The following is a 26,340-nucleotide window of genomic DNA, read 5'->3' as shown; positions in this document are numbered from 1 at the left end:
TTGTTCAGAAAATAAAAATTGATAACCAAATCAAGCCATTTAAGGAACATAACAGCATAAAATACACCACAAATGAAAAAAAGAAAAGTCTGCGCTCCTGACTCATACATTTCCAAAAGTGGACCTTCTCTCAGTTGACCTACTAATGAAAATTCTAAGCAGGGTCGAGACATGGCTTTCTTCCATAAGGTCGCTGTGAGCGTTCATAATGGCCAAATGTGTTAAGTCTCTCCTGCGTCATGGTGCTGCGCAGCCAGGTTTTCAGGCTGAGAAAGAGCGCTCGGATGCCGCCACAGATATGGGCGGGGCCAGAGAAAGCCTAATGAGCTTCTCCACCTCTGACAGCATGGAGCGGGGTTGGTGCTGCAAGGTTTGCAGGATGGACCCCCACACACATCCCTCAGTATGCCCAGCTCAAGGCTTAGCCGCTCTCGTGGAAAGGGGGTCAGTTCCGGGAACCCACATCCACTCGTTTCCCCTGAACTGCCTGCTCTCGCCCTCCGCGGAGTCCCTCCTGATCAAAACGCCGCTCCACCTCTGAGCGCACCAGGTCCAAGCCTCAAACACTTCTCTCTTCCACAGGCTTTGATGTTCTGCAATATTAGATATAACATCAAATAAACAACTTCTCTAACCGACCAATACTGCCCATATGGGCTACCTATTTAAGCTGGATCCAACTTATATTTTCCCATTCAAGTTCAAAATCCTATTATGAATATGGTTTGTTATTTCTGTCATTATTTCTGTCCATATTCTTTTTTTTCCTTTAGTTGTCTCATGAAAGTTGCATGAGTGTACGTTCTTAGTCAGTTGATAGGCTAGTGCATACCGTTGTTTGTGTATTATGAATGATTCATTACAGGTTACAGGTACATTAATGTTTAATAAATAGGCCTACATGGATGTACGGTATTGTTTAACTTGTTCGGTTTTTGACGTCATAATCTATGGATAGTGTCAGGTTCAAATACCTAGAAATTCATAAAGATAGAGAGAGAGACGTCAAGGATTTTTACTCCTGAGGAGAGCTGGTGAGGAGAAAGCTCCTTACAATCTCCTAACCACTCTGAAGCTTCTCCATCACGCCTCCTCCATTTTATTCGGAAATGGGTGTGTACAAAAAGCTCTCAAAAGAAGGAAAGGGGGATTCAGTTTCAGGCCGGACCAGACCACATTCCTAACAGTGGAATTTACCACCTTCACACAAATAAGCAAGGCACAACTTTGCTCAAAACTCTTATAAGAAAACAGAGTATATATGGGCTAACTATCATAAAATGTATTTACAACTCAACAGATAGATACTTTAAAAGCGTCTGTCCGCAATAAGCTTTATGGAAAGTGTTGTCAGGCCCAGGAACTCAGGACGCAGATGCAGGGAGAAGGTTTTCCAATAACAAGCTTTATTGAAAAGCAGAGGATCAATTCTCCGAGAGAGAAGCAAATACAGGCTATGGAATTATCTAAATATACTTCTCCCAAAAATGGAAGAAGTATAGATATAAAAATGATCAAAATAATACTCGCTCCACTATTAGGAGGAAAAACAAAAAGACTTTCAAAAGTTATAAGTAACGCAAAATCCCTCCCACTACGGAGGAAAGACTGAGAAGACTATGGTTAGTAATCAACTGAAAAACAGTCCTGCAAAGCAGAGGCACTAGGCTATGAAAAACATTTAAGAAAACAAAGAATCACTCCACTCGGAGGAAACAAAAGAGCTCTGAAACATATACTATGGTTTAACCAATCAGTGATATAAAAATGACCAAAACTAAAAACTCTCTCTAAGAGAAACAGAACAAACCACGAAGGTTGCTTGGAACAAGGCTGTGACCAGACTTGGGAAGGCCGGAGTGAACGCACGTAGATACTGACGAATACGACCCACTGGCACAAGACAAGGGGGGACGCAGACTCTTATACACTGGGTTAACAGGGGACAGGTGGAAACATTCATCCCACAATCAGACCGAGACACACGAGGAAGGGCAAGTGACCTGAAACGAGTTAGAAACTCATTTATCACCAGCTCTATCAGCATGGAGAGAATCCCCTTTTCTCCCAAAAGATCCCCGGTGCTGCTCCTGAGCTGTTTCTGTAAGTTTATCACACCAGCTGGTGAAATGATATGAGTCCCTCTACAGTTGTTGGAGATATCAGCTGAGATTCAAACTAAAAGACACATTTTGTGTCTGAAACTGTGAGAGACTGTTCAAGTGGGACTGAAAGCAGATTCAGAGGGTTGTGATGTATGTGTTTCCACCCAAATGATCTGATAACTGTCAGAGATGCAGCAGTGCTATGAAATCCACTTTAGAAGCTGCAGTTATTGGACACAATGAAAGCTGAGCATCTCTGTGGCTCAGAGGAAAACTGAGCAGCAAATGTTGTCAGTCTAAAGCTGAAATACTAAAGAATACTGCTCCTTATGTGGAACACACCAAACTCCAGAGAAGCTGGAAGCACCACTGCGACTGAACTTGTGACATCATCACAGTTTACGCAACTTCCTCCAACATCTATGTCTCTTGAGGCCTTTACAAAATATATTTCTGCCACTGATTTTTCTGATGAAGTGCTTTGTTTTATTGCCACTTAAATGAAGCAAACAATGCCCTTGTTGTTTAAACTGCACCAACGTTGATTTATCTTTGTAATGTCTTGTGTTCTGTTCCGTTCATTACAGATTGTCCAAATAGTGAAATCTAAGTGAAAAGAAGCCCTGATATAAAGCAGCACTATTCATGATAAATGCTCTTAACCTGTTGTAGTTTCAGTGAATGTGATCAACACTCTGCAACTGGTGTATTTAAGGTGATTTCTATAGTTTCTATAGAATTATTCTATAGTTTATATAACTTACAAATGAGGATGTAACGATGCAGCTAACAGCAAAGCTACATAGAAGGAAAAGCATCAGCCAGGCTCTGTCAGAGGTGACAGTGTAGAAACAGAGTGCAGGCATAGAGGGAAGTACAGGTTAAGTGGTAGATTACATTTCTACACCAAACAGGGACTTGAACCCTGGACCCTCAGATTAAAAGTCTGATGCTCTACCAACTGAGCTATCCAGGCCCTATGAGAGTGTGTCTGAGTGACAGCTGACATCTGAAACACTTCCTGAGTCCAAAGCTGTGACGCTGCTTTCTGAACAAACGCCTGGTTGATGTGAACTTGTGTTGCAGCCACTGAGCATAAAGAAGAAGGCCTTCATGGAGGGAAACAGGGAGTTAAGGAGGAGTGTGAAGAAAAAAGGAAGAGAGCAAGTCGGTGGGAAACTATCTGCAGCAGAACAGTGTGAGGGATGTGTGGTCAGGAATGGAAAAGCTCACAGGCTTTGGGATAATGTGGGATCAGACAGATGGAAGAGTTCAGACAAACTCAGCATGCTGCTGCCTCCTGCTACAGACCTCACATCCTCCATGTACCAACAGCTGCCCTGTCACACCTCAGCACATCTACATGAAACTATCACATCTATAGGAAAATAAACTATCGCCTCATCTGAATACAAACAAAAGAGATGATTGTGGATTTTAGGAGCAGCAGCAGTCAGCTGAACACCGTCTCCATCCTCGGTGAAGAGGTGGTTGAGGATTACAGATACCTGAGGGTTCACCTGGACAGCAGACTGGACTGGAAATGCAACACTGAGGCCGTCTACAAGATGGGACATTCAGTAAACTATTCCTATAACTGTATGTATGCTAACTGAGTTGGCATGGGTTGGTGCACTAAACACATGTTACAGAGTTTAATATTTCTGCATCTTTTAGTAAAAACAGGAAAGAATGAGTGTATATTTCCAGCCAAATTCCCAATAAAGCTGCTCTCATCCACATATTTTTCTGTTTCTTCTGTCAGACGGCTAAACTGAAAATCAGCCATTAAGACTACGTGTCAACTCGTGGTCACTTAAAGCATGTCCAGACTGTCGCTCTGCTCTAATAAAATCCTGATTTTATAACCGCAGCCTCATGTGAGAAAATCCCCCTTCAGGTGACTTAAAGACAACATGTTGGCAGCGATTTCAGCTGCACTTACATGCAGCGTGATGTCCCACAGAGAAAGTTAGAGGCAGCAGAATGTCATGAAGGTTTCCTACACAGTCTATCCCGTGCATGTACGCTGGGACAACATGGTGGTCCAGTTAAATGGACGAGTACACCTGGAACTGAAGCTGGACTTACCTGTGCATGCAAGCGTTCTGAATGTCCTGATCAAGATAAAAATATGTAACATACAGAACAAAAAGCATCCATCTCCAGCTGAAAACATGAAACCTGCAGACTACACATGAAATGTTCCACTGGGGACACCGACCCAAGTTGGTTATTAGGAGGAAATTTCATAAATATCCTCAAAACCAGTTTTCCTCAGTGTGCAGACTTCAGGTTTTTGCTTTAGGTTTTGTACAAAGAAAATAAACTCAAATGTAACCTCTCTTCTATGCATATTCAGAACTTATTTAAATCTTCCAGAAAAACTCTTGTTTTGATCGTTTTCTTTAAAATAAAGATTTTTAAAAAGCTAATTGACCATGTGCTCTGTTTTACATATAACATCAGTTATAGAGGTAAACACGCAAAGTTAGCATATTGACAGGTTTCAAATATATTTTTCAGTGGCGGCCGTGCTTTGGCTCACTGGGCCTTCAGTGCGGGTTTACCGTCCATTCAGAGTCGCTATTTAAATCCGTCCTGAGTGCCCACATGGATCTAGATCTCACTAACCGTGCTGTATGCCAATAAACACAGAGAGACAGCTGCTAGAAGACTTTCTCCTGCAGGTTTCCTTCTGATTTATTTATTTTTAAACACATGTTCAGCAGCAGGATGTTAATTCATCAATTAGCCGACTAATAATGAACTATGAGAGGCATTTCACATATTGAGAGTAGGGGTGGATGTTCTCATCAAGTTAATACTGCCTTAATTACTGGCTTTTTAGAAAAAAAAATCCCAAAGAATTAAATTAGCTCATTAACTTTCACTCATTTGAAATATGGGCAAAAAAAATTATGTCGATATTTTTTAGGAGTTTCACGATAAAGATATTTTGACGATATTTAAAAAAAAAATTAAAACTTGCGTTAAGATCACAATAAAATGAACACAAGCATGCAAGTCTAAGTATACACGGCCGGTACAGTGAAACTGCGAATGGCTCATTAAATCAGTTATGGTTCCTTTGATCGCTCTACCGTTACTTGGATAACTGTGGCAATTCTAGAGTTAATACATGCAAAACGAGCGCTGACCTTCGGGGATGCGTGCATTTATCAGACCCAAAACCCATGCGGGGTGCCTCTCGGGGTGCCCCGGCCGCTTTGGTGACCGATAACCTCGAGCCGTTTCTCAGGCTACTTCTCCCTCCGGAGAGGGAGCCTGAGAAACGGCTACCACATCCAAGGAAGGCAGCAGGCGCGCAAATTACCCACTCCCGACTCTGGGAGGTAGTGACCAATGGCTTTTTAGGTAGTGGCCAAGGGTGGCCAGGGCCACCACTGAAATGTCATTGGTCACCCCGATGGCCACCCTAGATCTGATAGGTAATTGATCAAGTTCGTCCACACAACAAACAAGAGAAACGCTGTCAGTCAATGGTGATGGCTGGCTGACGGATCAGTTTTACATTTTGAACTAACAGTATAATAATGGTCGGACTGATGCTGCAGAGAGCTGATTTCTGATCAGTTTTTCGAGTGACCATGCAGGTCTGGGCGGCTATGGCTTATTTTATCGTTCAACATCTGGCAACCCTGCTCAGTAGAGCCAACGCGAGATGAACACTGCCTGTCACCTGCAGCTCCCGCAAAACAGGATCAGAGAGCCCGCATCCATTAACTGGATTTATCGGATTCATACAATAAGGTATGGTAATATAATGATTTATGTCGTAATTTGCTCTGAGTGTGCAGGGGAACTTTATTCAACAAACTTTATGTGAGAGGAACAGCTAAAAGACGAGAGGAGGGCACACGTTTTAGCTAAAACCGCAGCCTGCAAACCAGTTAGTCAGTTTCTTTTTTGTTGTTGCTAACAGGATAAATTGAATATGAAACCGTTCAGGACAGGAGCAACATACGTTTCTCGAAAGTTGGGTACTTTCATGAGTAGGATACAGACAGCAGTAGGCTAGCAGCTAATTTATCCTGCTGTATGTCGAAACCTAGCACATGAAGTCAACGTTTGAAGTATGCCGGACTCTTAAGTTGTGGTGACTTTGAGAGTGAGGAGCCTCTTGTCCGTGTCTTCAACCCATTTGAAGAAGTAACAACTATAGTTTAAGTAAAGTTGGAGTGAATCATTGAAGTGAAGTCCAGATCACGGTCACCAGCCCCCTGTAACCCACAGCGCAGGTCTACTTCAGAGTGTGACTTCACCCACCCATAGCTAAACATGACTGGTTGCATTATTGAGTAATTGAATTACATTTCATCCAGAGATATTAAGAGAATATGAAGAGAGGAAAAGATTCAGAGCTTCTTTCTAAAAAGAAGAAAAGAGTCAGAGTCAGCGACAGCTTCTACCAGCAGCAGCAGTGCAGAGGCCCACACAAGGCAGCAGCGTAGTGATGGTGATGATGAGCAGTCCACTCCCTCAATACAAGATGGTAGGTTATGTATGGAAAGTTTGAATTACAGTTACATCTGTCTGAAGTACTACCACTACACACAATTTAAAAAGCTGACAAATGTTAAGACAGAAGAAGATGAGTAAGATTTGTATGTATGTGTGTGAGCACGTGTCTGTCTGTCTGTCTGTTATTTTAAACCATCCTTGTATTCCCACAGTTGACCAGCCACACTTGGAGGAGGAGACTGACTGTGTCCCAGTATTGTCTGGAACTCCACCTACTAAGCATGGTATGTCAGGTTCAGATGTCATTCATGAACATGTTACTTCAAGTTGTTGTGTACTCTCTCATACTGAGTTATTTTACGAAAATTGTTTATGATATTTATATGTGAATATATAGCATTTAACCGGATTACACCGCGCTCTCGATTAAAAGGTGCCAAACATAAACAAAAACTGTGAAATGTATTGAACAAGGTCAGCAGACTGAAAGCTTGGCGAATTAAAATAACACAACAAGGATTTAACTTAAGTGTGCAGACATTTTTCTTTCATTTTTGTGGATACATAGAAAACGCCAGACCTAAACATAAAAACTCTCAAGACAATATGAAGGACAATATGTGACACTGATCTGTCCACATTCAGTCTATGTATGTAATGGTTATTGTTTTCACTGCTTCAGGTACTAGCATGTCAATAGGTGACACTGATGACCGAGAGCTTGTTGTACATGCTGCTCCACCTGGACCTCACGGTATGTTGTGACATTTTATCTTTTTAGTTCACACAGAATTATGATTTCCCTCTATTTTAAGTAACATTGAAACATGGATCACATATTCACTTTGCAACTTGTCATTGTAAATAAAACCTTGTAAAAACTGACTTATGATTCTTTATATTTTACAGACATTTCACAGTCCAGAGAAGCAGGTCCTACACAGCCTCATCTCAGCATTTCCCACGAACCCTGCAAGGAGACAGGAAGAGGTCCTTCAAAGACGAGTGGTACAAACAGCACCCATGGCTTGAATACTCACAATGTCAAAACGCTGCCTACTGTTTTGCGTGCAGACATTTGTCTTTGCCAAATACCCAGGCATCTGTATTTGCATTTTCTCTGGGATTCTCCCATTGGAAAAAGGCAACGTTTAAAGGATAAGACCGGTTTTTTGACATTGGGCCCTTGATTTCACATTATAACATGATGTTCTACTCACCCCTGCTTGTTGTTGAACATTTGGAGCTGTTCCGAAGATATTCGCGAGGCGTCTGGCTGCTCTCTTGAGATATTCGGCCATGAAACGGTTTCCTATGGGCAAGCTCATACAGGCACAAACTATGCTGTTTATAATTTATTAATTACTCTACACTAGCACTGATAACAGGAATACAAGCTTTGGACCCCAAAAGCAAAACTTTCCTTCAAGAGGCAGCAGTCTTCCGCTTAGGAGAAATTTATGCAAGTGATCCTGAAGATCTGGGTCATGAACTCCACCAAACAAGAAGGCTTTTGCAAAGGAAACAACAAAGCAGCATGCCAAATTTGTCTGGTATTGTTGGACTTGCAATCTTTCTAGAGCCTCATAAAGATGTTTTTCACGAGCTTTTCCGTCTGTGCAAGATTGCCATAGCCCTCCCAGTGAGTAGTGCAGCATGTGAGCGGAGCTTCTCTGCTCTGAAACTCATCAAGACCCATTTGCGCACAACTATGAATGATGACAGATTGAGCAACCTGGATGTCCTCAGCATTGAGTCGAGAGGAGCAAAGTCACTTGACATGGACAAGTTTATTAAAATCTTTGCTACCAACCATCAAAACAGGAGAATTCATCTGATGTAAGATGGATAAACACAGAATTGCCATGTGTTCTAAATTTTGTTTTGAGATTTTGTTTGGTTTATGTTAGAACCATAATGTGCCATTTTCACCTCTTATATTATGAAGAAGCACCTTTATACTGAAGTTATAATTTTGTTTTTCAGGCATGGTATTGCACTTGATGTGAAGTGTTTTATAGTGTCTTATAGTGTCTTATAATTTTACGCCATACATACAGTGTGTTTCAGGATTTTGAGGCAGAAGAATGAGAAAAATCTACAAATGGCTACCTCTTTTGCACTTTGTTTAAAATATACTACTATGTAAGTTTTACATTACATTTCTTTTTTTGTATATAATTGTATACAGTTTTGTTTGTTGCAATCTTGACAATTTTATGTAAATAAAGTTGTATGCTGAATGCAAAGTCAGTGTTTCAGTTTGTCTTCTAAAGAACATGTTTAAAAAACAATTGTCAATATAAATGATAACACAGTAAGCATGTAAAGCTTAGTTTACCTTTTGCATAAAGTTTTAAGAAGATCTATCCTTATGTATTTGTTCTGTGGCCTGCATTGCTGTGTTTTATTTGACAACAAGGTGGCTCCTCAATTGGTAAAGACAATTCATTTAACAACTGATAACTCTATAGCCCTAGATAGGTTTTCCGTTTGCAAACATTCGCGATGTGAGGAGGGGCAAGATGCTAAGCAGCCAACCACGTGAGCACATTTTTTGAGTGACAGCAATTTCCAACAATCAGAGGTTGAACAGTGCGCAGCAAGGTCGCGCAGCCAGGGATCGTTTACAAAACAAACGGTAAACCCATGTATTGAATGAGTTACTACCCTTTTTCTCTCTCACTGTATCTGTCTATATTATATACACACACACACACACACGTGTGTGAGGTGTGTATAATTCCGTGATTCCATGGCCACCTCAGACTATTTTTGTGCCACATCTTGGCCACCCTAGTAAAAATGTTCTGGATACGCCACTTGTAGTGACGAAAAATAAAAAAGCTCGATCTCGGGATCGAGCTGACGGTCCGCCGCGAGGCGAGCTACCGTCTGTCCCAGCCCCTGCCTCTCGGCGCCCCCTCGATGCTCTTAGCTGAGTGTCCCGCTGGGTCCGAAGCGTTTACTTTGAAAAAATTAGAGCGTTCAAAGCAGGGCGTGGCGTTGCGCTGTGGTAAGGGCAGAGGACCACTGGCGCCGCACTTTTTAGCGATTGGAAAAAAAAAAAAAATTATTATTATTTTTTTTTGCCTATATCTCGATGTTGCAAAATTACTCATCGTCAAAACAACATTCACGATAATTTCGCAAACGATACATATCGCCCACCCCTAATTGAGAGCAGCTTCCATTGTTATTGTTATTATTATCACGTATATCAGCAGTTCAGAATATTTGATGATTTATATTTATAATTTAATATTTATACATGTAAATATAATACATAATACTCACAAGAGTTCCTGATTATTATCTATTTATGGACATAACACTGAGATGCTCCATATGTTAGTCCATTGTTGCCAGTTAACTGCAGCCTTGCACCTTTCAGCAGCAGCTGTTACCGCTGAGCAATCAGTTCCCTCTGCACTGAGGATCATATGAAAGCAGCTCCTGCAGCTTCAGGTTAGTGTCACAGGGCTCTGAACTTTGTGTTAGTGCAGTTTGGCATGAGCAGGTCCCAGGCAGGCTTTAATTATATTGCAGCAGAATGAGGTGAGTAACTTCTAGTCTATCCCAGTGCTTCTAAGTGGTGGCACTGAACCTCTGCTGCCTTAAATGTCTGAGGCAAGCAGAACCTCATTTGGTGGCAGCATTACACTATGAATATGCAGTTAAGCTCAACAGGACTGGGCATGTTAAGGGGAGGTGGTGGTTGGACCCCACTGGTCTCTAAATGTACTCAGAACTTCATATGAGATGTCCCTGTTTCTGCAGGATTTTGTGGATTTCTTGTGTGCTGATTGGAAGCATCACCTGCATTCCTGCACAAAGCGGTAAGCTGATCCCAATCAAAGCTCAGCAACTAAAAGCAGTTTAAATTGACTCAGGGTGTAAATTGAAGGCTGATCTTAATTCTCTGTTTCCTCACCCATGTATTCAGTTTATGGACAAGCTCTATCTAAGCCAACGTATCAGAAAGCAGCTGGAACCAGTGGTTCTGCAGCACAGCAGCATGGCGCTCAGGGAGGTCAGTCTGGAGCTCCTGGCAGCAATTACCAGTTTGAAGATGGGAGCTGGAGCCTTTCATCTGACACCAGCGGCGAGGACGAGCCAGTCTTCACTCCTGTGGCCGACGAGGATCAAGTCTACGCTTACAAATCTCGGTCCCGCTACAACCAGAAGCGTGTGCTGTTCAGCCAGTTCCGCTACAGCCCAACAGAATCTGAGCCAGACCACGGCAAAACATCTCAGCACAAGGTTCCAGTTCAGAGCGGCTTCTGAGGATCTTTCTGGTGAGGCTCATTTTACTCTGCATGTGTGCTCTCTGTAGCTGCTGGTAGGTGACTGACTTTCTTTGTCTTGCAGATCTGCATATTCTAGAGGCATCGCTGCTGCTACCGCTTGAATAAATGGCTTTAACTTGAATACCTTGTTGCACCATCAAATGGCTCCTAGCTGTCTCTGGGTCATCCAGTTGTGGGTTGGAGGGGATAGTTGAGGGCCTGACAGGTTAACATGACTTAATCCTATAAATAAGGTGTTGGCATTAACTTAAGGACAGTAGCTGCTCAAAGGTGAGCTTGTGAAGGTCTTGATGGCTTCAGCTTGGAATGTATTCCCAACTAAAAATGGCTGAAAAGCCAACTGCAGCTCTCTGACAGCAGTGGGTAAAGGTGTGGCCTTGAGCTCTACCAGAATATTCCACTGCTGCATATTGTGCTGAGGGGGAAACCTTTCCACTCTGTAGCAATCCTCACCCTACAGCTCTGGGTAAGGGCAGACCCATCAGATGCTGGGGCCATGTGAAACCTGGACAGTAGTTTCTGTGAGTCCATGGCCGAGGATGGCTTCATAAATATCTTATGTGGTTGCAAAGGTCTGTTACTTTGAATACTTGTAATGAAGCTTGTGCTGCACAAATCAATAGATGTTGCAGCTACTTGCATCTAGTGGCTTGGGAACAAAATTTATAGGCTCAACTACTCACTACCTGGAAGTAAGTTGGCTCAGGTGGTGGGGGAAAACATCTAGTGGAGGACCCTGTTCATGACATCTGAAACCCAAAGGAGAGTATTTTTTTGTTAAATATATACATTACCACTGAGGTTGGGTCACGGAAACTGAAAGGAGCCTCTCAGCATCAATAGCAGAGGTGTGGCCAGAAGGTCATTTCCTATCAGGACAGCAGCATAGGACCTGCTTGTGAATATTAGCATGTAGGGAAAAATTAAAGCTGAAGAAAAAGGCCTTTTGTGTTGGGTTGTTCAGGAGGTTGACCTGAAGCAGGTACCAGGTAGCCAAAAGGGCTGCATCATCAGTAGCTGCTCAAGCTAAAATTCAGGGATGGGAAGAATTTGTCATCTGTTCCCATTTCTCTGGTTGCATCTATAAAATAAGTTTGACATGCATGAAATAGCATTTCTGCAGAAAACGGGTGATTCCCAGGGATGCATCTGGACCTTCAGCTGTTCAATGAAGCCTCATCAGAAATGGTCTCCATGGAAGGGTGGCTGTCAAGAAGCCGTTCTTAAGGAGGGGAAACAGAGAGAAAAGGCTGAGCTGTGCCAAATGACACGAGAAGTGGACTGAAAATCAGTGGCAACAGGTCTGATGGAGGGATGAATCCTCCCCAGAGCCCGGGAAGGGTTAGAATAAACGTATTAAATAAATCAAACCAGTCTCATGGGTTCTGTTGATTACATCAGATTTTACAGATCAAACATCTATTTTGTTCTACATTTGGATGCAAGAAGGCGAGCCATATACTGACATATAATTAAAAGAAAAACATCTGTGGACTTGTTTCCACACTTTAAGTCACTCACATTGTTAACCTGCAGGTTGCAGTTTAAATATGAACATGATAAAGTCTGGTCTTTGTTGGATTTTATGAAAGTAATTATGAGGACAGATGATGTGAACTACTGTAACAAATGTTAGTTTTCAGAATTAAAACAACCTGGGGATATAAATATTCTCATTTTCATAAATAAATATGAAGTTCAGGTGTGACAGTCAACATTTTACAGTAAAAAAAGACTTTCTCAGACACTTAGACCCATATTAAAAAAGAGCATTATTCAAATTGACACATTTTCCCTTTTAAATGAGTTAAAAATGTAACTTTAACTTCAGTGTATTTTCAGTACAGTTCCACCTCACTGAGAAACATTTGAGAAACACTTCCAGATATGAACAAAATGAAGGCACAAGGTGCTTTAAACATTTAACCTCCGTTATGTCCTGTTTAATCAAGTTCATCTGAAATAAATGTAAGATCTCCTCCATATCACTTAATAAAAGAGCAGCTCTGCATCATGTTGTCTCACGTTTCTACATCTCAGCTCAGATATTAATCTGAGCTTTAAACATCTCAGAGTGCGCAGAAGGCAGTTAGCGTGACTTTAGGAAGAATACACCCTCTGCTATGTTCCAAACACATCCATGCTTCTAGATCCTCTGGATGAGAGAGCTGCAGAGCTCCTTATTCCTGCCAAGGAGTCAACATTATGTTAGAGTTATTTCCAGAACTCAGCAGGTTAACTTACTAAGACTCCAGTCTTATGTCACGCTGAGCTCACTTTTTTCCCCTTTGAAACCCAACTAGCAGCTCCCACTAGTGAAGTGGACAAGTGATGTGTTGGACCCCAATTTCATGACTGTGACGTCTTTGTGACGTATTAGAACCGAGGTTATAACCTGGAGTCCTTCAGACCAAATCTCTCTCACTCCCCTCACACTCCCCAGCCAGAGATTAGGGGCCCACAGTGATCTGCAGGACTTTGGTCCAGATGTTTAACAGCGTATCTGACCAAGCGTAATTCACCTTCTGTAAAACATCCCATGTTCATTCCTCACATGTTGCAACAAACCTTTTTAAATGTCAGAAGTGTTCATTTTCAGAGCTGAATTGAATGCAGCACGATCTGACTGGGTCCCAGGTGAGGTTTATGAGTGTAATTAGAGCAGGTAGAGCACCAATATAAAGTCAGCTGCAGCCTCAGATGAGTTACAGCACAAATCTTCTCTCAACAGCAGTCACTAGATTGCTGGTTTGGACCAGTTTTATCTGAATTGTGTGGCTTCTGTTTTGTGTTGTTCAACATGATGTTTAAGGTTTGCTTCAGGTGAGTCTTCATGTTTAATGGTTTAGGTTTTTGTTCTCCTATATACTAAAGTTTCTTTCTTTTCTTTTGAAATCCAAACAGGATTTCCTGACTTTGTGTCCTGCTCTTCAGCATTGGAACATGTTATCCCCCCCAGAAAAGCAAGTATATCAACATTTAGGTGCAGTTTATATAAAGGCAGCCAACATGGGAAGCTGTTTAGTCTGGACATGCTCAACCCATGATGTTGGTAGGAATGAGAGGGAAGAGGGTCTGCAACTATATTAATCATGCGGCACCAAATCTTACAATATATTAGACTTCAGGTTTAATGACCCACTTGAACTGCAAATACTCCTTTAGCTTTGTTTATTGTTACTAAACATATTGGCAGTGATACAGAGGCTACTGACAGCATGACTAACCATGCTGTCATACTTTGCTTCAACTAATTTCTGGGCTCAGGTCAAAACAGCGGCTCCTCTGGCTCTGGTAGTAGCACCTCTGGCTACGGCAGCGTCTCCTCTGGGTCTGGCTACGGCGGCGTCTCCTCTGGGTCTGGCTACGGCGGCGTCTCCTCTGGGTCTGGCTCCGGCGGCGTCTCCTCTGGGTCTGGCTCCGGCGGCGTCTCCTCTGGGTCTGGCTCCGGCGGCGTCTCCTCTGGGTCTGGCTCCGGCGGCGTCTCCTCTGGGTCTGGCTCCGGCGGCGTCTCCTCTGGGTCTGGCTCCGGCGGCGTCTCCTCTGGGTCTGGCTCCGGCGGCGTCTCCTCTGGGTCTGGCTCCGGCGGCGTCTCCTCTGGGTCTGGCTCCGGCGGCGTCTCCTCTGGGTCTGGCTCCGGCGGCGTCTCCTCTGGGTCTGGCTCCGGCGGCGTCTCCTCTGGGTCTGGCTCCGGCAGCGTCTCCTCTGGGTCTAATGCTGGCTTTACTGTGCAGGACGAAGACTTTGCTCGTTTCCTTGCTGCCCTAATGAACTTGAAGATCGACAGTTCTCTCCCACAGTCTGTCTGGACCTCCGACCAGGTCCCTAAGGACACATCTGAGATGCGCACTGTATACCCTTCATCCCACATCGTCCAGTCCAGCAGTGGCTACCAACGAGCCCGCGACTCCAGTTCGTACGCCAAATACTCCCAGGATGCTTTTGACCACGCTGATGCCAAGACTGGGTCTAAAGGGCAGAAGTTGTACTAAGGTAAAGCTGGACTAGTGTCTGAAGTATTGAGACTCCTGTATCAATCCTGACCCCTTCTGTTTTCTGCAGGTGACTCTCATGGACACTTCCATGGAGATTCCAACATGTGGCTGAACTCTGGCAAAATAAACTTGACCAATAAAATGAGGTCTGTGTATTGAATACTTGCTCTCAAGGTTTGTTTTCACTTCATAGCTTTGAGTCTTCATCACACCCACTGAGGCTGACTCTGCTTTTGAAGGGCAAACTGAATACTTCTGCTTTAAATTCCACCCCTACATGTTTCCTTCTCATGGTTGAATTTCATTACACAAACCCAGACTAAAATAACTTGAAGCTCAGTACAGTGGCCCTGCTTGACCTTGCACCTTGAAGGTGTTTCAGTTGAATCTGCACTCGCTGGCCTTTATCAAGCTTTAATTGCATGTGACTCGTTAGCCTATGCTACGTAGCCTTGCCCCTCTGCTTGGCACCACTTGGTGTCTTCTGTGTGCCTCATCAGAGCCATACATCCCTCTTAACCAACTGTCTCGACTTGCCCTCTGTGTGTGCGGCCTTTGTTCATCTCACCTGGGACACCAGCTGGAGGGCTATGACACTGCTTCATACAGACTCGGTCCTTAACATGGCATCACATCTTCCCATGTTGGTTTTCATCCTACACAAGACTTAAATATCTCCTGCTTTTGTTTTCTTGATTCTACCACGTGGAAGATGCCTTTTCAAATTCCCTCGTGCAAAGCTACATGATTTTGCAAAATATTTTTTAACTCCTTCGATTCAGCTCAATTGCTATTAAACTAGCAATAGTTGGCACAATCAAACTTTCAAAGTACTCTCCCACAGTAGGCTCTCTGATACGGCCCTCTAGAAAAGGCCTCCAAACAATTCTAGCAGAGTCTCGGTGAATGGAAGTGTGGAAACTATTAGACCTTTTGCAGAGTAGACTGGAGAGCTGTCCAGGGTGTACCCTGACTTTTAATTGGCAGCAGGGATAGGCTAAAGCAGAGATACTCATTATGCGGCTCCTCAAGCTTTAATTGGTGGCTCGCACTCGCATAGTAGCTTATAATAATATGGTAACAATAACAAATTTTGTCAAATAACATACAGCGAATACTGCCCAGTATGAAGTATTTTTATTAAGGCTTAATGGTGTTTCCTAAAGGGGGCTCTGTTAAACCTGGCAACGCAGCTCGCTTAAACCACCGTCACACTTGACCGCAGTGCACGCTGTTGTGGAGAAATTAGAGTCGAATCCCAGCCGTCCATTGGGGAGTTTATTGAACATCTCTCTTTATGCTGGTCCTTATCAAAACAAGCGTACGTGGCACTCTCTGGAGAGGTCGCCAGTACGTCACTCCCAATCAAAGAGATCTTCAGGATCTCTTCTCCCTGTCAGACTATACTTGGTTCCACCCTCGAAGAAAGAAACTCGTGAACCGTCCGTTGGTAACCTTCATTCGTTGACCCGCTCTCCCATGCGTTGGTCCTCAGACCTGGTCTCGCATGGTCATCTGCCTCCAGATTCCTTCCACTGTTTGTTCGAACATCCCTTGCAGCAAACACCTTCTCAGAATGGGTATAATGCAACACCCCAATAGGGAAACCATCCTCACTATCAACAATATTGATATTCCCGCCTTAACTGCTATCGCTCCCCCTTCTCCCAAAATCCCAAACAGACCAGTCCACCACCGTTCACCTCCACCAGCATCACACGTCAGCTCCTCTCTCCGTTCTCTGAACTCCTTCACGGCCGTTGTAAACGTCCTATCAGCTGCAGTGTTCCCGGGTATAAATGTACAACATTTTCCCCAACCATCTGGCACACACCATTTTCCCTTCTAATATCCATTCTAAAACTTGTCTGTTCTACCAAGCCGTCATACTCGTCTCATGTAGTTGTTCTCCAAAGCCTGAAAACCCTTCACTCGTGTAGTTAAGAATTCCCTGTTGGTTGTATTATATGTAATTAGTCCATTCCCCATTTTGTTAAATATGATTCCCTGCAAACCAGCCTCAAATCCAGCTGCAACCTCTCTGCGTGCTTTGAGCTCAAAGGAATCCCTCTCGGCTGCCATATAGCATCCAAGTAAACGTGCTTATCCCTGATGTAGCCATCACTAGATCTTTTAACTCTCCCTTTTTCCACATCCAAACCTCGCATCTCGTTTACCTTGTCATACACTAACACAACTGATGTGTTCCTCCTCACCAGTGCCTCAAAAACCTATCTCCCTGTTGGGTAGCACATTTAACAAAACATCATCTCCACACATCCAGTAACTCTCAGCTATCAGGTGTGTCTGATCCCCAAAAAGATATAGAGTTAAAATGATCATTTCTATATTTTCACATTTTGATCCAAATAAATAAATCCCAATAAATCTTGTTTTCATTTAACATTAGTACTACCTATGCGAGTTCCAAAAGCATTCAAACTCACCATCGTAATCTACTCTATAATCAGTGGGAGGCCCATCCTGTGATGTACTGTGATTAAATTCCGCGCAAGAAGACTCAAATTTGTGGCCCTCCCTTATTTTGAAACTAACTATGTAATTTATTTGGCCCAAACATCAATCTGCACTTAATACCACACATAGGAAACAATAACCATTTATCCTCTGCTGATGTGAACCTACCTTTCCTGCATTCCCGTTGCTGGACCACCGCACAGTCCCTGAAGGTGTGTGGCTCTGGAACAACAACAGGCAATGCTCCTGGAGCGTCTGCGCATATGAGACACTCCGTCGCTGTCAGTTCTCCCGTAGTGTACCATGCCCATCTATACCACATATTCTGTGCTGCCTTAAACCATTTTCCACAGTTACACTGTTTTTCTGACTCCACCTGTGCATGTACACTCCGTCTGTTCTTGGGTTAACACGATTATTCTGTCCTGTAGTGCTAACGGTATCAAGTCCCCCTAGTCTTTCCCGAAAAATCTTTCTATTCTTACAACCATTGTGAACAACTTCTTCTGACCCAATCTGACATGATCTTACCAGATTGCCCTTTTGTCGTGGCGTCCAGAGGCGGTGATTTGGTCGTCTCCTCCACCGGACCCATGATCCACCCCTCCTCAAATCGTTTATTCCATGAACTTAAATTCAAGCTTAGCAGATACCTCTTCACGACTAGCTCTAGTGTGTATTGCTGGCAAAGTTTGTGGCGTGGCATGGTCTGAGTGGGTGTGTATTGTTGCATCATACTCATCTGACCCAGGCTGGCTACTTCCCTGCGGGGTGGCTTCATCACGGGACCCTTCCAGCCTCTCCTGTCTGCGGGATCCCGTCCAACATCTCCAGGCTTCGTTCTCCTGAGCCCCTGCTGTCGGCCAACACCCACATCTGGATGCTTACAGTGTCAGAAATCTTAACCTCTTCTTTTTGTTCATCCTTTCCCTCGGACTTAACTCCGTCTGTGTCTTTAGTCCGAACCTTAGTGCAGTGATTCAAATGGTACCATGTGTTGCTACCTTCCACTTGAACTGCCGTTGGCGTTGCTCGCACCATTGTGTACGGTCCTTTCCGTCTTGGCTCAAGCCACTTCCTCCGGAACACTTCGATGTGCACCTGGTCGCCTGGCACCACTGGCCTCTCAACTAGCTGTTTGAGACTCAAGTCTCTGAACTCCTCCTGTAGATAGATTGTTCTGTGGATTGCAGTTAGTTGCCTCATGTAAGCTGTCCACTCTGTTCGCACCTGCTCAAGTGGGAACTGAGGTGCCGGCATGGGTCGACCCGTTAGCATTTTATGCGGTGTTAGTGCATGACTCTGTGAGTCTGCATACGAAAGCTCATTAGTGCAAGCGGCAAAGCATCTAGTTAGTTTAGTTGAAGCACAGATTCAATTCAATTTCACTTTCCAGGTTCCTTTGATCCTCTCAACCATCCCTTGACTCTGTGGATGATAAACGGCCCCACAGCGCTGCTTGATTCGCAGCTGCTGCAGAATGCCTCTTGCACTTTTATAAACAAACACTTAACCATAATTTGAGCTAATCTCTGATGGAATGACAAACAGATGAATCAATTCTCTTACCAAAAAAAATGTACGACTATTTATCCAATATGTAAGACCAATATCCTTGTGATGGCGCGACCTCTGGCTCCAGTAACACCATTGGTGCCAAAACAGCAAGCTGGCACCTTGATGCTACTTTCGCTGCTTCATCAGCCGCGATATTACCTTTACCAACCATTTTGTTACCTCTACGATTATTTGGCACTGTATTACTGCCAATTTACAATTTTCATGACTGCAATCCGCTCCTTCATTTGGACCTCCTGTCGGGCTGGACTTCCGTCTGACCTCCTGAACCCTCTCTGCTTCCAAACTGCTTCAAACAAATAGCAAATATCATGAGCATATGCAGGATCTGTGTATACATTCGTAACCTTACCTTTCACCAGTCAACATGCTTCCGTTAATGCCTTCAGTTCAGCCAACTGTGCCGAACATGGCCGTTCACACTTCTCAGCTTTCACCGTCACAAAGTTCTCCACCTTCCTGTTTCACAACTGCAAAACCTCATGATCACCCAAATGATCTCACAACATGAACCATGCACAACATAAGTGACATCAGCCTGCACAAGTGAAGTTGCTCCTAAGTCAGGTCTCAGTTTAATGTATCTCACAGCTTCTGACACACGCTCATGTGGTTCTCCTTCAAACTCACGTGGAATGACATCCGCAGGATCCGATGTAGTACACTTCTGTATTCACATCCGGACGTGTCAAAAGATGCACAACCTGCAAACATCCTGTCCGAGTCATAACATACCTACTCTGATTTATTAGTTCTGAAATCTTATGGTTTTTATTGGAGACATATAAGAAAAATGGCTTCTCATAGACTAGTGTTGGCCGTTTTGGATGACTTTTGCTAATTTCGTTTCAAATTTTCAAAGGCTAACTTAGCTTCGGTTGTCCTCTCCAGCTGTGCTTTCAATCTTTGATCTTTGGATTTTTCATGATTCCTTCCAGAGGAAGCGCATTTTATTGCATAATCCTCCCAAAAGAAGATCATACTTGTTGTATTTTAATCTTACTTATTTATTCATTAGTTATTTATTTATTTATTTTGGACATGGCGCTTTTCTTACTCCCTCCAAGTGGGATGGAGAGATATCAGTAATTCCCTATGGGCTAAATAGATACTCTAATTCAGACTATCAATGCTAAAATTTAAATTAGAAACTTTGTTCCGTTCAAATTTTAGAACTTCGTAATAGTGGCACATTTAAATTTTAAATTCAGAAACTTTGTTTTGTTCTGTCCTAGTAACAGTGACCTATTTAAATTTTAAATTCAGAAGCTGGGCTCTTCTCGATTTCTCCCTCAGACTCTTGTCTCCATTTCTTCAATTGTTGTGCAATGTACACAACCGGACTCTCTGTTCCTGACAGTGGCTCCCCCTTTAATGCTTCGAGGTCCTATCCTACAGGAAACTCAGCTCGTAACGCTCTCCAGAGTGCAGCTCGATATGCATTAAAATCAGTTCCATCAGCTCGGTGGCTCAACATCCAGTCATTCTCACTGTGTCTCAAAATGCCCTCCATGGTAGAAGTTCCAAAACACAGTGCCCACACTGCCTTAATGTGTCCAACAGTCAACAGTTTATGCACAGTCTCTTGTTCAAAAGCTCTTATCCATCTACTTGCACCTGTGTGAATGTCCGGCAATCGAGCAACCAGCCCCCCTAGGTCGAGCGTCTGCCACGGCACATACTGTCCCTGCGTCATTTCTATCAAACTCGGTGCTGACGCTGTTGGACTCTTATGTTCTTCAGAAGATGCCTTTTGAACTGGAGGTGCCAGTTCGGGTGATTTTTGGTATTGTGGGAGCTGTCCCCTTGCCTGATCTGAATTACAGACGGCGTCTGGCCCAGGAGCTCCATGACTGCTTGATGTAGCTATTTGTGGTTCTGGACGTTCATGAGATATTTTATGATCTTTTATTTCAGAATCTCCTTTTATGTTTGCTGCTCCCGGCAGTGTTGGAAATAGCTCTGCATTTTCAAAGAAATGTAAAACTTTTAATTCAAGCTCTCTCTTTTCCTGTCTCTTTTTGCTTTTGTCCTTTGGTTTGTAAGCTTTAATCCTTTGTTCCATACTCTTACAGGTAGTTACATTGAAAGTGCCACCTTTTGGCCAGGGTGAGACGTTATTTTTTTGTTTGTTTTTCCCATTTTAGAGATATCTTTTTAATATCTTTGGAATGTTCAGGATGTTTGGCGCTGATGATTATTGTTGGTGTTACATCCATTGTTTCACCTAGTTAGTTCCCTTCTATTGTCTTTTGACTTTTTCTTTTTATTTACTTATCTATTTTCTAAATTTTCCTTATTTATTATTCGTATTCCCCCCCTTTTTTTTTTTTTTTTTTTTTTTGAAAGTCAATTTAAATAAAACTAATTATTTAACTCTAATCAATGCTAATTTAATGCTCGGCTAAATTTAGCTTAGATGCAGCTAATTATTGGATTGGATGTTGTCAATGCTAATGTTAAGGTTAGCCTACGTTAGCTTTGAAAGCTTATGCTCTAGGTTGTTTTTTTTTTTTTTTTTTAAATTAAACCAATGTTAATTCAATGCTAGGCTAATTTAGCTTTTTGACTTCTGGTTTGGAGTTCGGTTACTATTATTGCTAATGTTAATGTTTGCTAACCAATGCCAATTGATGTTAGCTTCCTAGCTGTTGCTAATAAATGCTAACCTCTTGCTAATTAAGATTTAAACCAATATTTGCCTTATTGCTATTGCTAATCAATGCTAATTGTCTTTCTGATCAATGCTAATTATGGCTAACGAAATGCTAACAAATGCTACTAATGCTAACCAATGCTAACTATTGCTAATCAATGCTAATTGTATTTCTGATCAATGCTAATTATGGCTAACGAAATGCTAACAAATGCTACTAATGCTAACCAATGCTAACTATTGCTAATCAATACTAGCTTCCTTGTTGACCAATGCTAATTGAATACTAATTATGCTATTCAACGCTAGTGATTGCTAATCAATGCTAGTTATTGCTAATCAATACTATTGATTGCTAATCAACGCTAATCAATGCTAAACAATGCTAGTTATTGCTAATCAATACTAATTATTGCTAATTAATACTTGCTGTATTGCTAATGCTACCCAATGTTAATTTATTGCTAATCGAAAGCTCAGTTAATGCTTACTCTGTTTGAAGTGACTCAGGCTAAAGGCGTTGCCCCAACTTTTGCTCACATCCGGATGTTACCGATCCAATCCACACACAATGTCCTCCACCAATCCAGATGATCCAATGTACGTCACAGCTACGTCAATTCTGACCAATGAAATAAATTTGTTTATTTATTTATTTATTTTTTATATTATTTTATTTTTTTGACCAATGAAATCTGAACACACCTCTAAATCTATCTCCAATGAAACACGTCTGAGACACGTAACTTCTAACCAATAAAATATGAACACACCTCTAAACCTGCCTCCAATGAACCACGTGAATTTCTAACCAACCAAATATGAACACACCATTACATCTACTTCCTAGACTGTTATTAACTCCTCCCAAGCATAACAATTGAACCAGACATAACAATTGAACCACACCCCAACTCAAAATGGCGTTTGTTAGGGAAGAGAAAGAAATACAATTTAACACGCTGTGGACAGGGAAACTACAAATCAAAAGATACAGAAACAATGCATAAGCAAAAAACTTTCTTTATCAGGAATGTCACATTCACGTCGAACGACGTGATGAATCACTGGCCTAAGGACAGAAACTCTCCCTTAGGAATTGCGAAACCAACATTTACTCGACTGATAACAACTCTGCAATTAGCACATTACCTAAAGAAAACTAATAATTATTACAGTTCAACCATAAAGTGCCCCTGGAAGACACAAGGAAAGAAAGTGTGATCACACACGAACATTTGCAGCAGCAGGAAGCTCTCAAGGAAAGAGCCCGCTCCTTCACACCGGCCTCGTGAACGCGCAGCACCCTCTGTCCCCCTGAAATCCAAAACACCTTCACTCGCCTGTTGAGAATAAAACTTTAGAAACTTAACACCAATCACAGCAGTATTCAATAATAACAAGATGCACGCAACGAAAATACAGAATCTTAAAGAAATAAACACTCAGCGTTTAAAAATCACAGCTCTTCACTGTAACAATCCCTTATTTCAACAAACTATCAATGCGGCAATTATAACAATGAAGCAAATTATAACAATGAAGCAAATTATAACAATGAAGCAAATCTGAGTTTAACTTAAAATACTACGAATACTCAAAAGTCAAGGGATGATATGAGTCAGAACCTTTTTTCTTTTCTTCTCTTTCTTGATTCACACAAACCAGCAGGACTCCACACACATTGACAGACAAACAGAGACCGGTCCCACGCACCCACACCAAGTCACTCGATCACCAAGTCGTCGATCAAAGTTTTGTCAGTCACCGTTCAAATCTTCACATTTTTAAATTATCAATTTCTTTCATTTAGACTTTTAATTTTTCAGGAGATGTTGGTGTCGGCAATATATGGAATACAAAATGTGTTTTCCCTACAAGCCTTGTGATATGGTCTCTGACCAAAGCAACAGATGCTGACGTGTACTTTACCAGCTTCGCTGTGACCTCAATAATAATCTCCTGTGGCCAATTTCATAAACAAATTTGAATTTTCTTCTCAAAATGTCTTTATACTGAGGTCTCGGATAACTCCAAAGAGTTCTAGGCAGATATATCCATCCATCCATCCATCCATCATCTTCCGCTGGTCCGGGGATCGGGTCGCGGGGGCAGCAGCTTGAGCAAAGAGACCCAGACGTCCCTGTCCCCGGCCACTTCCTCCAGCTCTTCTGGGGGGACCCCGAGGCGTTCCCAGGCCAGCCGAGAGACATAGTCTCTCCAACGTGTCCTGGGTCTTCCCCGGGGCCTCCTCCCAGTGGGACGGGCCCGGAACACCTCACCGGGGAGGCGTCCAGGAGGCATTCTCACTAGATGCCCGAGCCACCTCATCTGACTCCTCTCGATGCGGAGGAGCAGCGGTTCTACTCCGAGCCTCTCCCGGATGACCGAGCTTCTCACCCTATCTCTAAGGGAGAGCCCAGACACCCTGCGGAGGAAACTCATTTCGGCCGCTTGTATTCGCGATCTCGTTCTTTCGGTCACTACCCACAGCTCGTGACCATAGGTGAGGGTAGGAACATAGATTGACCGGTAAATCGAGAGCTTCGCCTTCTGGGTCAGCTCCTTCTTCACCACGACGGGCCGGTCCAGAGCCCGCATCACTGCAGACGCCGCACCGATCCGTCTGTCAATCTCCTGCTCCATTCGTCCCTCACTCGTGAACAAGACCCCGAGATACTTGAACTCCTCCACTTGGGGAAGGATCTCATTCCCGACCCGGAGAGGGCATTCCACCCTTTTCCGGCCGAAGACCATGGTCTCGGATTTGGAGGTGCTGATTCTCATCCCAGCCGCTTCACATTCGGCTGCGAACCGCTCCAGTGAGAGCTGAAGGTCATGGCCTGAGGACGCCAACAGAACCACATCGTCCGCAAAGAGCAGAGACCCGATTCTGAGGTCGCCAAACCGGACCCCCTCAACGCCCTGGCTGCGCCTAGAAATTCTGTCCATAAAAATTAGGAACAGAATCGGTGACAAAGGGCAGCCCTGACGGAGTCCAACCCTCACAGGAAACATGTCCGACTTACTGCCGGCAATGCGGACCAAACTCTGACACCGGTCATACAGGGACCGAACAGCCTGTATCAAAGAGTCCGGCACTCCATACTCCCGGAGCACCCCCCACAAGAGTCCCCGAGGGACACGGTCGAACGCCTTCTCCAAGTCCACAAAACACATGTAGACCGGTTGGGCGAACTCCCATGCACCCTCCAGGACCCTGCGGAGGGTATAGAGCTGGTCCACTGTTCCACGGCCAGGACGAAAACCACACTGCACCTCCTGAATCCGAGATTCGACTATCCGTCGGATCCTCCTCTCCAGTACCCCCGAATAGACCTTACCAGGGAGGCTGAGGAGTGTGATCCCCCTATAGTTGGAACACACCCTCCGGTCCCCCTTTTTAAAGAGGGGGGACCACCACCCCAATCTGCCAGTCCAGAGGCACTGCCCCCAATGTCCACGCAATGCTGCAGAGGCGTGTCAACCAAGACAGCCCCACAACATCCAGAGCCTTGAGGAACTCAGGACGGACCTCATCCACCCCCGGGGCCTTGCCACCGAGGAGTTTTTTGACCACCTCGGCGACCTCAGCCCCAGAGATGGGAGGTCCCACGTCCGAGCTCCCCAACTCTGCTTCCTCATCGGAAGGCGTGTCGGTAGGATTGAGGAGGCCCTCAAAGTATTCCCCCCACCGACTCACGACGTCCCTTGTAGAAGTCAGCAGAGCCCCGCCCTCACCATACACGGTGTTGACGGTGCACCGCTTCCCCCCCCTGAGCCGCCGGATGGCGGACCAGAATCTCCTCGAGGCCGTCCGGAAGTCGTTCTCCATGGCCTCCCCGAACTCTTCCCAAGCCCGAGTTTTTGCCTCAGCAACCGCCGAGGCCGCGTTCCGCTTGGCCTGTCGGTACCCATCAGCTGCTTCCAGAGTCCCACTGGCCAAAAAGGCCCGATAGGACTCCTTCTTCAGCTTGACGGCCTCCCTCACCACTGGTGTCCACCAGCGGGTTCGGGGATTGCCGCCACGACAGGCACCAACCACCTTACGGCCACAGCTCCGGTCGGCCGCCTCAACAATGGAGGCACGGAACATGTCCCATTCGGGCTCAATGTCCCCCACCTCCCTCGGGACATGGTTGAAGCTCTGCCGGAGGTGGGAGTTGAAACTCCTCCTTACAGGGGATTCCGCCAGCCGTTCCCAACAGACCCTCACAATACGTTTGGGCCTGCCAGGTCTGACCGGCTTCCTCCCCCACCAGCGGAGCCAACTCACCACCAGGTGGTGATCAGTTGACAGCTCCGCCCCTCTCTTCACCCGAGTGTCCAGGACATACGGCCGCAAGTCTGACGATACAACCACAAAGTCGATCATCGAGCTGAGGCCTAGGGTGTCCTGGTGCCAGGTGCACATATGGACACCCTTATGCCTGAACATGGTGTTCGTTATGGACAGTCCGTGACGAGCACAGAAGTCCAACAACAAAACACCACTCTGATTCAGATCGGGGGGGCCGTTCCTCCCAATCACGCCCCTCCAGGTCTCACTGTCATTGCCCACGTGAGCATTGAAGTCTCCCGGCAGGACGAGGGAGTCTCCCGGAGGAGCACTCTCCAGTGCCTCCTCCAGGGACTCCAAAAAGGGTGGGTACTCTGAACTGCCGTTCGGTGCATAAGCACAAACAACAGTCAGGACCCGTCCCCCCACCCTAAGGCGGAGGGAGGCTACCCTC

At 44.2% G+C, this 26,340-nt stretch overlaps 1 non-coding gene across 1 annotated transcript; it reads right to left on the bottom strand.

The window, feature by feature from the left end:
* Positions 1-3,007: 3,007 nt before the first annotated feature.
* trnak-uuu (transfer RNA lysine (anticodon UUU)) lies at positions 3,008-3,081 on the bottom strand. Its single transcript has one exon. It is a non-coding gene; the product is annotated as a tRNA-Lys (tRNA).
* Between the last annotated feature and the right edge of the window lie 23,259 nt (positions 3,082-26,340).

This window comes from Odontesthes bonariensis, chromosome 11 (assembly GCF_027942865.1).
Source record: "Odontesthes bonariensis isolate fOdoBon6 chromosome 11, fOdoBon6.hap1, whole genome shotgun sequence".
Lineage (NCBI taxonomy): Eukaryota > Metazoa > Chordata > Actinopteri > Atheriniformes > Atherinopsidae > Odontesthes > Odontesthes bonariensis.
This window is presented reverse-complemented; position numbering and strand designations above follow the sequence as displayed.